General features: G+C 32.9%; 1 long non-coding RNA gene across 1 annotated transcript; it reads right to left on the reverse strand.

The window, feature by feature from the left end:
- Positions 1–1,241: 1,241 nt before the first annotated feature.
- Positions 1,242–9,273, reverse strand: LOC129924903 (uncharacterized). Its single transcript, XR_008776780.1, has 2 exons — positions 7,018–9,273; positions 1,242–1,695 (listed from the first exon to the last, which is right to left on the reverse strand). It is a non-coding gene; the product is annotated as an uncharacterized LOC129924903 (long non-coding RNA).
- Between the last annotated feature and the right edge of the window lie 234 nt (positions 9,274–9,507).

Here is a 9,507-nt window from a genome sequence, read left to right on the forward strand (position 1 = left end):
ACTTCCTCCTTATTTACAATATATATATATAGGTGTGTGGCTGAAATAGATATGAATACTTAACTTTTCTACTGCTCATAAATGCTGTATAATAAAGTACACAAAATTGCAAGTCACAAATTTTCGTTTCATAAAACTCTTTAATCTGTAACTGTATATTTATTTATGTCTATGTCTGCACGAAATGTTGGAAAATATGGTTTTGCGAAGTCATGTGAAAGACTGCACTCATCTTTAATCTTTTTAATCGAAGATATTGTCTTATATATGTAAATTTAGATGAATAAATGTTCATTCTCTGGCACTACCAGGGTCGAGCTTTGCCAAATAGGAAACAAAATTCATTGTAGTCCCCTCAACAGTGTCCTATGAGAAATTTTCTCATAATGTGGAAGGTCAGCAGCAATACTACCCCCTGTCAGACAACTTTGCGAGGCTCTCTTTAGGAATGCTTAGGGGTACAAATGTGTCTTCAAGATAATGGATGTATTTTTTTTAGCTTCCTCAGTCGCTTAATCTCTAAGCTTAGGTTTATTATTTTTTGTATTAAAACGAACTAATATTCATTCTCTGGCACTGCCTGGTTCGTGCTTCGATAGAGAGAAACAAAATGAACATAATATTTAATTGGATGAAATTATTTACAATGAATAAGATGATGACATAATATAATATTGAATTGAATAAGATTACTAATAGTGTAATATAAGTGTACACAACTGATCGGTTCATATTCGGCACTCCAAACAACAAACGGCATTAGCCCACTTCTGGCTGTAGTGTAGACTCAATCTACAATCCCATCATTAGCCTACCTTAACAGGGGTGAACCATCAAAACACAAAAGAAACGCCAAAGAGCAGGCAAACCAACATCCAGCATTACAAAAAAGGTTCCATTCAGTAGCTTGAATAACAGAAAGCAAAAATATATTATTACTCTTTTGATCATTCTTCCTTGTGATTAGGTTTTGTGAAATAATTCTCATTGACTTTATTGACTTAAAAAAAAAAAAGTGTTCTGAATTTGACTCCTGGGCTTTGTTTATTGCTGTATATTGTGATGTTGCCTATTCAGGCTGTCTTGAAGTCAACTATGGATGACTGTTGGATTTCAACCAAATTACTCTGCAAGCGTTTGAGTATAGATGTTCGGGTGTATTCCGTGTAGTTGAACAACAATACATACAAGAACAGGCACATCGGTTTTTAACTAGTGAAGAGATGTAGTCAACTCTGATGAACTATTCAACATGTATTTATTCTGATAAAAAGGCCACAGTAGAAGTCTCTGTCACTAAACACGTCGTTACCCTGGAGTATTCTATTGCTAACTGATTTTCCGGTCTCTAACCCAACATATCCCAAACGTCACTAGTCCCGTTCAATATGCGTCTTCTATGGTGCGTCGCTAAATAACTAACCTATATAAATAAGGTGTCTAACAGATTCCTCCCCCCCTTGAAAAAAAAATATGTCAATACTGTCAAGTCTTACAAGGGCATTTTCAATTTAAGGGGAAGACAACAAACATAAAATCTTGACATCTTCATCTTGACTTGACAGTTCCTCATATTCAATGTCAATGTTCATAACATTCCAGAATCATCTTCATTAGTACACAGTTCATCATAGAGGAAAATGTGGCATCTTATGGGCACGTCATACATTACAAATGTTCTTCACTGGCAGTAATCTGATAAAATACAATATTTCAAAAAACAATTATAGACTTTATTTCCACATTCAATAAATTTTTTCCTTACCACCCTTTTATACGCTTTTGTCCATTTTTCTTTTATACTCACCCTTTTCCATAGAACTAACTTTCGTCAATGATATATGAAATGATTCACACAAATAAAAATATCCATACTTACTTTTAAATGCTTAACATCAAATTTACTTATCTCCCTTTTCCATAACATATAAATGGTGTCAATATATTAATATATATTACATACTCAATATAATCATAGTTTATTTACAAAATTATTTCATTTCAATGTCATTCTAGATAATAGATCAGCTACAATATTCACAGATCCACTAATAGCTTTCACTTCAAATTTATACTCCTGTAGTGATAAGAACCATCTATAAACACGACTGTTTTTCATGCTCTTTTGCTGTATATACTGAATAGGTTTATGATCAGTTAATAATATGAATTTCCTTCCTATTAGATAGCTCTCTAGCTTAGTAATTACCCATATTACAGCTAAAGCTTCTCTTTCAATGACACTATATTTTTTCTCTGCCTCTGACAATTTTCTACTTACATATAATATAGGATGTAAGTTATCATAGTTCTGCATTAGACAACCACCAATAGCATTACCAGATGTATCAGTTGTGACATAAAATATTTTGTCTTTATCAGGTAGTCTTAATATTAGTTCATGACTAAAAATATCCTTAATTCTGTCAATAGCTTTCACACATTCCTCATTACAGACTACTTTTTGAGGTTTTCCTTTCTTAAGTAAGTCATTTAATGGATTCACTATTTCTGCTAAGTTCTTTATAAACTTTCTGTAATAATTTACTATTCCTAATATGCTTTTAATTTGTCTTTTTGTTGTAGGTATTTCAATATTAAGTACTTTCTTTATGTTATCTTCAATAGGGCTAATCATGTTGTTATTTACTTTATGTCCTAAGAAAATTATTTCCTCCAATCCTATTTCTACTTTTTCTGCTTGAATTGTAAGTCCACTTTCTTTTATTACTTTAAACACTTCTTTTACATCTACCAAATGTTCCTCCCAACTATTATTAAAAATACATATGTCATCCAAATAGCAAATAACATTTTCTTTGTTTCCAATTATCATGTTCATCATTCTATTAAATGTGGCAGGTGCATTTACTAATCCAAAACTCATATAATTCCATTGAAAAATACCATATGGTGTTACAAATGCTGTGTAAGGTTTTGCATTTTCTGTTAAAGGTATTTGCCAATAACCTTTAGTTAAATCTAATTTAGTAAAAAATTTTGCTCCATTTAATTTATGTAAAATATCCTCTATATTTGGCATTGGATATGGGTCAAATTCTGTGATGTTGTTAAGTTTCCTATAATCAATACATAACCGTATATCTCCATTCTTCTTTTTGGCTATCACAATTGGTGAAGCATAAGGAGATGTTGATGGTTCAATTATACCTGATTCTAGTAAATTGTCTATTTCTTTCTTTACTTTGTCTTGTAAATGTATCGGTATTCTATATGGCTTAAGCTTGATAGGTTTTGGGTCTGTTACTTTAATGTCATGTTTAATAATATTAGTTTTTCCTGGTATGCTGGAAAAAATTTCTTTGTATTCCTGTATTATTTTAGTTATATCTTTTGACTTTTCCTTAGTTAAATTATTAAGATTAATCTTTTGCCAAGTTTGATTCTCTTTTGTTTCTATTACAGGTATTTCCTTAATATCATTTTCATTGTGATTTTCATTTGTTATTATCATCAAGCATTCTTCTCTTTCTGAAAATGTATTTTCTATTTCCTCCTGAATGTTTTGTATCAACTCATCTTCTCTATCATGATACAGTTTCAAATTATTTATGTGATATGTTTTAATTTTCCCATTTATTTCAATTTGATAATTCACATCATTAATTTGTTTTATCACCTTAAATGGACCTTTCCATTGTTTACCAATTTTATTTTTCAGGTCATTTATTAATATTAATACATTGTTTCCTACTTCTAGTATTTTCAATTGTCTTGTCTTATTTATATTCTCATGAGCACTTTGTTTGTACTTCTTGTTGTTGTTATATGCTTGAGTCCATATCTCTTTCAATTCTGTTGTGATTGTTGTTTCACTGTCATTATTTAATTTATTATCATTGTCTATTAGATTTTCTTTAAAAACATCTAATTCACCTCTGGGTTTTCTTCCATGTATTATTTCATATGGTGAAAATTGTGTTGCTTCATGGATGTTGTTTCTATGAGCAAATAGTACATAGTTAATGTAATGATCCCACTTGTTCTGATTATTCTGAATTATTTTTGTTAATGATCTTTTTAATGAACCACCATACCGTTCACATAAACCGTTACTCTCTGGGTGGTAAACCGAAGAGTATATGTGTTGTATATTGTATTGTTTAGTCCATTTCTTAAATTGTTCTGACTTAAACTGAGATCCCTGATCACTCAATATAATTTTAGGTATACCATGTCTTGTAATTACTTTTTGAGTTATGGCATTAATGATATTTTCTGCACTTGTATTTGATAATGGGATTGCCTTTGGGTATCTACTAAACATGTCTATTACTGTTAGAATGTATTTGTTATTATTTTCAGTTTGAATTAAAGGACCTATTAAATCAATAGATACTTTCTGAAATGGTTCTGTAGGTTCATCCATTTCTTGAATGGGTGCTTTATTCACTAAGCTTTTGTTAGATCTCTTTTGACATATGTCACATGAGTTTATGTATTTGTTGATTGTTGCTTTCATTTTGGGCCAAAATACTTGTTTTGACAAATTCCTATAACATTTCTTTACTCCCCTATGTGCTGCTAAATTATTATCATGTGTCATGATTAAAACATCTTTCCAATATTTCTGTGGTAAGACAAGTTGTTTTATTTTCTTGTTATCATTACTTGTTTGTCTAAACAATATTTTATTCTCTATACAAAATTTCTCCATTGGATTATTATTGTTTTTATCTGATATTCTTGAATATATTTTCCCAATAATATTGTCATTCATTTGTTCTAATGCAAATGTGGGTGTTGTTTCTTTTTCACTTTGAGATATTTGTGTTTCAAGACTATTTTGTGTTTCATTTTCTATCTCTCTTTCCTTAACATCTGTATTTTCTATTTGTATTACATTACTGGTTTCTTTTTCTTCATCATTACTTATTACATTTATTGTATTTTCCTGTTTCTCATCTTGTTTATCCATTGATCTTGTTATTATCATACTTGTTATATTTTGTGTTTTTATGTTTTCATGATTTTGTCTTATGTTTTTGTATTTGTTTTGCCAGTCTTCTAATTCTTTTCTTGAACATTCTTTAACTCCTTTTATGTTTCCTACTAACATATCATATCTCATTTCTGGTATTGCAATGCCATCACAATAACCAGTGAAAATTGGAGTTTCAATGTATACCCTTATAGCTTTAAATTCCCTTACGGTGCCATCTGCTAATTCTACTTTCTTAGTAAACCCTTCATACCAATGAGGTTTGACAAATTTAGTTTTTACTGCCAAAGTGTTACAACCTGAATCCCTGATTAATTCCACCGGAATTCTATCTACAAACCCTGGGTACACTGCAAAATTGTTCCTATTTCCTTCCATGAAATATATCCTATCTGTACCTTTATTTTTGTATTCCCTACTGTAACTCCTATTTCTATAATTTCCCCTGTCATTCCTATCTCTACTCCTATATCTACTGTTATTTTGTTCATTGTATCTATTTCTACTTCCAGACCTACTATTCCCTCTTCTACAGTTAGCTGCTATATGACCTTTTCCTTGACATTTAAAACAGGTTATTTCACTATATTTTCTATTTCCACTATTTGATCTGTTTCTATTTCTACTTCTATCAACATTTTCTTTGGTGTATCCTATTAAATCTACTTTGCTCTTATCCCTATCAGAAAATGGTTTATTGCGATAGGCATTTTTGTATACTCTCATTATCTCTGTTATTTCATCTATAGATTTTGGGTTTCTTTCTCTAATAAAAGATTGTAATTGAGGATCACATTTATTTACAAAGTTGTCCACTAGAATAAAATTTTTTAATCCCTCATAAGAGTTTATCACTTTTTCTAATTTTACCCACTTATTGAAAAAATCCTTTTCCATATTAATAGTAGTTTGGGGGTCTATTCCTAATGATGGTATATTGTCAAAGTATTTCTTTCTAAAAGTTGTAGCATTATGACCATAGGCATTCAGCAACTCTCTTTTTAAAACTTGATAGCTATCATCAATATGATGGTCATGATTTTGGCATATTGTTAGAGCTTGACCATGAACGAAGTCTATCAGTATTTCAGACCATTCTTCTTCAGGCATATTAAATGTAGACATTTTTGCCTCATATCTTTTGAGAAAATCACCAATGTCATCCTTCTGTTCATCAAAACTTTGTATCTTTCTCTTTAGCCATGTCTGCGAATTAGGGTTGTCTCTTTGAGTGGTATAATTATTTGAGTTATTTGTGTTATTTCCTTGTTCAGTTTGAGCTCTGGCTTGTGCTGCGTCCAATCTCATCTTCTCCATTTTAGCTTCATGTTCTCTCTGCCTTTCTTGGTCCTCTTTTTGCTTCTCATATTCTTCCTTTCTGATCCTATCTTGTCTCTCTATCTCTTGTCTTTGACGTTCTTCTTGTCTTTCTATCTCTTGTCTTTGACGTTCCGTTTCTTCCTTCACAACTTGCTGTACATAAGCTGCTAAGTCCTTTCCTTTTAACTCCATGGCCTTTCCATCCTGCATAGCTGTTTCCTTAACCTCCTTAAGGTCCACATATGATGATGTAGCCATTGTATTTTATTTTCACCCAAATTTATATATTTTTACTTAGCCTATATTAGTTATGGCTATACTTTAAACTTATTTTATATTTAAGTTTTTACACACTTTTATACAAGTTTTAAGTGTTATGTCTCTATCTATAGATTTAGTAAATGTGTAAATCTAGTCTGAGTTATTATGGTTTTATTCAAATCTGTATATTAGGTCTAGTATCACACAAATTTAAATCTAGTATATTATAGTATGTATAATAATACCATTTAGATCTAGTTATCAAGAGCACTATGACTATTAGTATGAATAACTATGATCAATTTTAAAATTTGATATGACTGAAGTGTCTATAGAGTAAATTCAACGACTGTCTAGAGTCTAGATCTAGAGTAGATTATGGTTCTATTTAACCATATGAAACAAATATGAGTTTATACAATGTCAAATATATCTTCAACAAGATATAAGTCTATATATCTAGAATGTACTACCTTCATTCATCTTTCAATTAATAATATTTCAAATTAGAGTCTAGATGATTTAATGTACTAACGAGGTGTACAAAAATTTGTAGATCTAAATTTAGCCAGACGACAGTGTTTGACTACATAGCCAGTTTCGGCATTATTCTCATGGCAAAATCATATTTGATTTTAACCGCTCAAACTAAAATTATTTTAGTCTGATTCACAATAAAAGAATCCTACCCGTACTTTCTATCATTAAGTGAAAAAAATTACAGATCTAATTAAATTAATAAAAATAAATAATTTAAAATAATATAAACAAATGAAATAATTAAATGAGACTATCGCTATGGGTTGGGATATGACAATATGGCACACAATGATAACGTCACGAAGTAACTAAGCAACAACGGATATGACGTTTACACAAACAGAACAATTACAACCCTAAACGTATAATATAGCTTTTCATCTAAATTATGTCTTCTACCCCGAACGGGTTTTAAGGCTTCAGCACCACCTGAATTTTACTCAGGCTAACATACCAAATTTAGACAAAATCTATTTCTAAGGGCAATCTAAACATATAGATCTACTAATAAGAAAAATGGCACTTAGCTTTTGATAAGAAAGATCCCTTTGTTCGGACTCCCGAATATGCTAGATCACAACAAATTCCACTGCCTCTCTTCCAGTTCTGACTCTGTTCTCCGGTGCTACCAGTGGATACAATCCGTGTCGAGTATCCCACGTAATGCCACAGATGTCTTGATATGCCACAGCAAAATGTTTCAGTTTCTTCGACGACTGTTGATGACCGTATGTGTAGTTCCGACGACTTTGTGTACACAGTTACTGACGAATAGGTTAACGGTTCTTCTGGCGATGACTTGATTTGTGTAGACGACTACTGACAAATAACAGTCTCTTGACGGCAACTTGATCTGGACGACTGACGAATAACGACTTTCTTGACGATGACTTGATCTGGGCTGACGAATAACGACTTTCTTGACGATGACTTGATCTGGGCTGACGAATAACGGTTCTCTAAAATAGTTCACTGCTTCTGCTGCTACTCTGGTAGTACGACGAAGTTTGCTGTTGTATGCTGCTTCACTAGACCAAACTGTCCAATGTAGACTAGGTGAAACCAAGGTCACCTCCGACGACGTTCCGTTATACGACTAACGGTTTTCAACGAAATTAAGTGGATGTAGCTGTTTCCACAACTTCAATATCAACAAGTCTAGATATCGTCTAGACCAACGAATACTAAATATATCAGTGTCCAGCAGCGAAAAATACGATTTTACTAACCTTCCAAGGGTTAAACACAGTGACCGTTATAAAAGTGGCAAGCAACCGGTTCAATGAGCAAACTGCTCCACAAGAATCTCTCAAAGGGTAAGACGACAGAGCGATTTCGATTTAGTTAGCTACCAAACTTGTAGTACTCACAATACTTCTGACAGCGGGTAAACTGTCCTTCTCGAAACTGACGAGGTAAAACTTGATACTCGATGTGGCTCCTACGACGAAGAAAAAATATGTCCAACAGGTTCACTAACGATCTCTCACCCGTTATGAATGAACGGTTTCTCTGGTTGTAGGTCGATTCAGCATATGAAGATCAGGCTTTGATACTATACTGGTTAAGTAGACCAGACGTTGCGATGATTACTGTCCTGACGAAGGTCACCCTGAGTTAACGGCTCGTTGAACGTACGATCAAGAACATGTAGATCTAGAACAAAGTCACTCTGCGATGATGCTGTGTTCAGCCGTACTCCGATGAAACTTTATAACTTCGAGTGCACGACCCTCACCTGAGTAAACGTTCTGCTTCGAGGTCCGGTTCGATGTTCGGGCTTCGGGCGTCGGGGGTCGCCACTGTGATGTTGCCTATTCAGGCTGTCTTGAAGTCAACTATGGATGACTGTTGGATTTCAACCAAATTACTCTGCAAGCGTTTGAGTATAGATGTTCGGGTGTATTCCGTGTAGTTGAACAACAATACATACAAGAACAGGCACATCGGTTTTTAACTAGTGAAGAGATGTAGTCAACTCTGATGAACTATTCAACATGTATTTATTCTGATAAAAAGGCCACAGTAGAAGTCTCTGTCACTAAACACGTCGTTACCCTGGAGTATTCTATTGCTAACTGATTTTCCGGTCTCTAACCCAACATATCCCAAACGTCACTAGTCCCGTTCAATATGCGTCTTCTATGGTGCGTCGCTAAATAACTAACCTATATAAATAAGGTGTCTAACAATATTCATTGTGTTATGTTATAGGAGGACAAGAAATCTAAATATATCATACAACTTCAACTTCAATTATCCCTTAGTACAGGGTTGGGCAAATTACGGCCCGCGGGCCACATGCGGCCATCCAGAGTGTTTTATGCGGCCCGCGGACACCTACAGAATTCAGGTGTGCCCACAGATAAAACATATATAAAAAAGGGAAAATATAACGATAAGTAATTTTAATCATCTTCTTA

This window comes from Biomphalaria glabrata, chromosome 3 (assembly GCF_947242115.1).
Source record: "Biomphalaria glabrata chromosome 3, xgBioGlab47.1, whole genome shotgun sequence".
NCBI classification, from domain to species: Eukaryota; Metazoa; Mollusca; class Gastropoda; family Planorbidae; genus Biomphalaria; species Biomphalaria glabrata.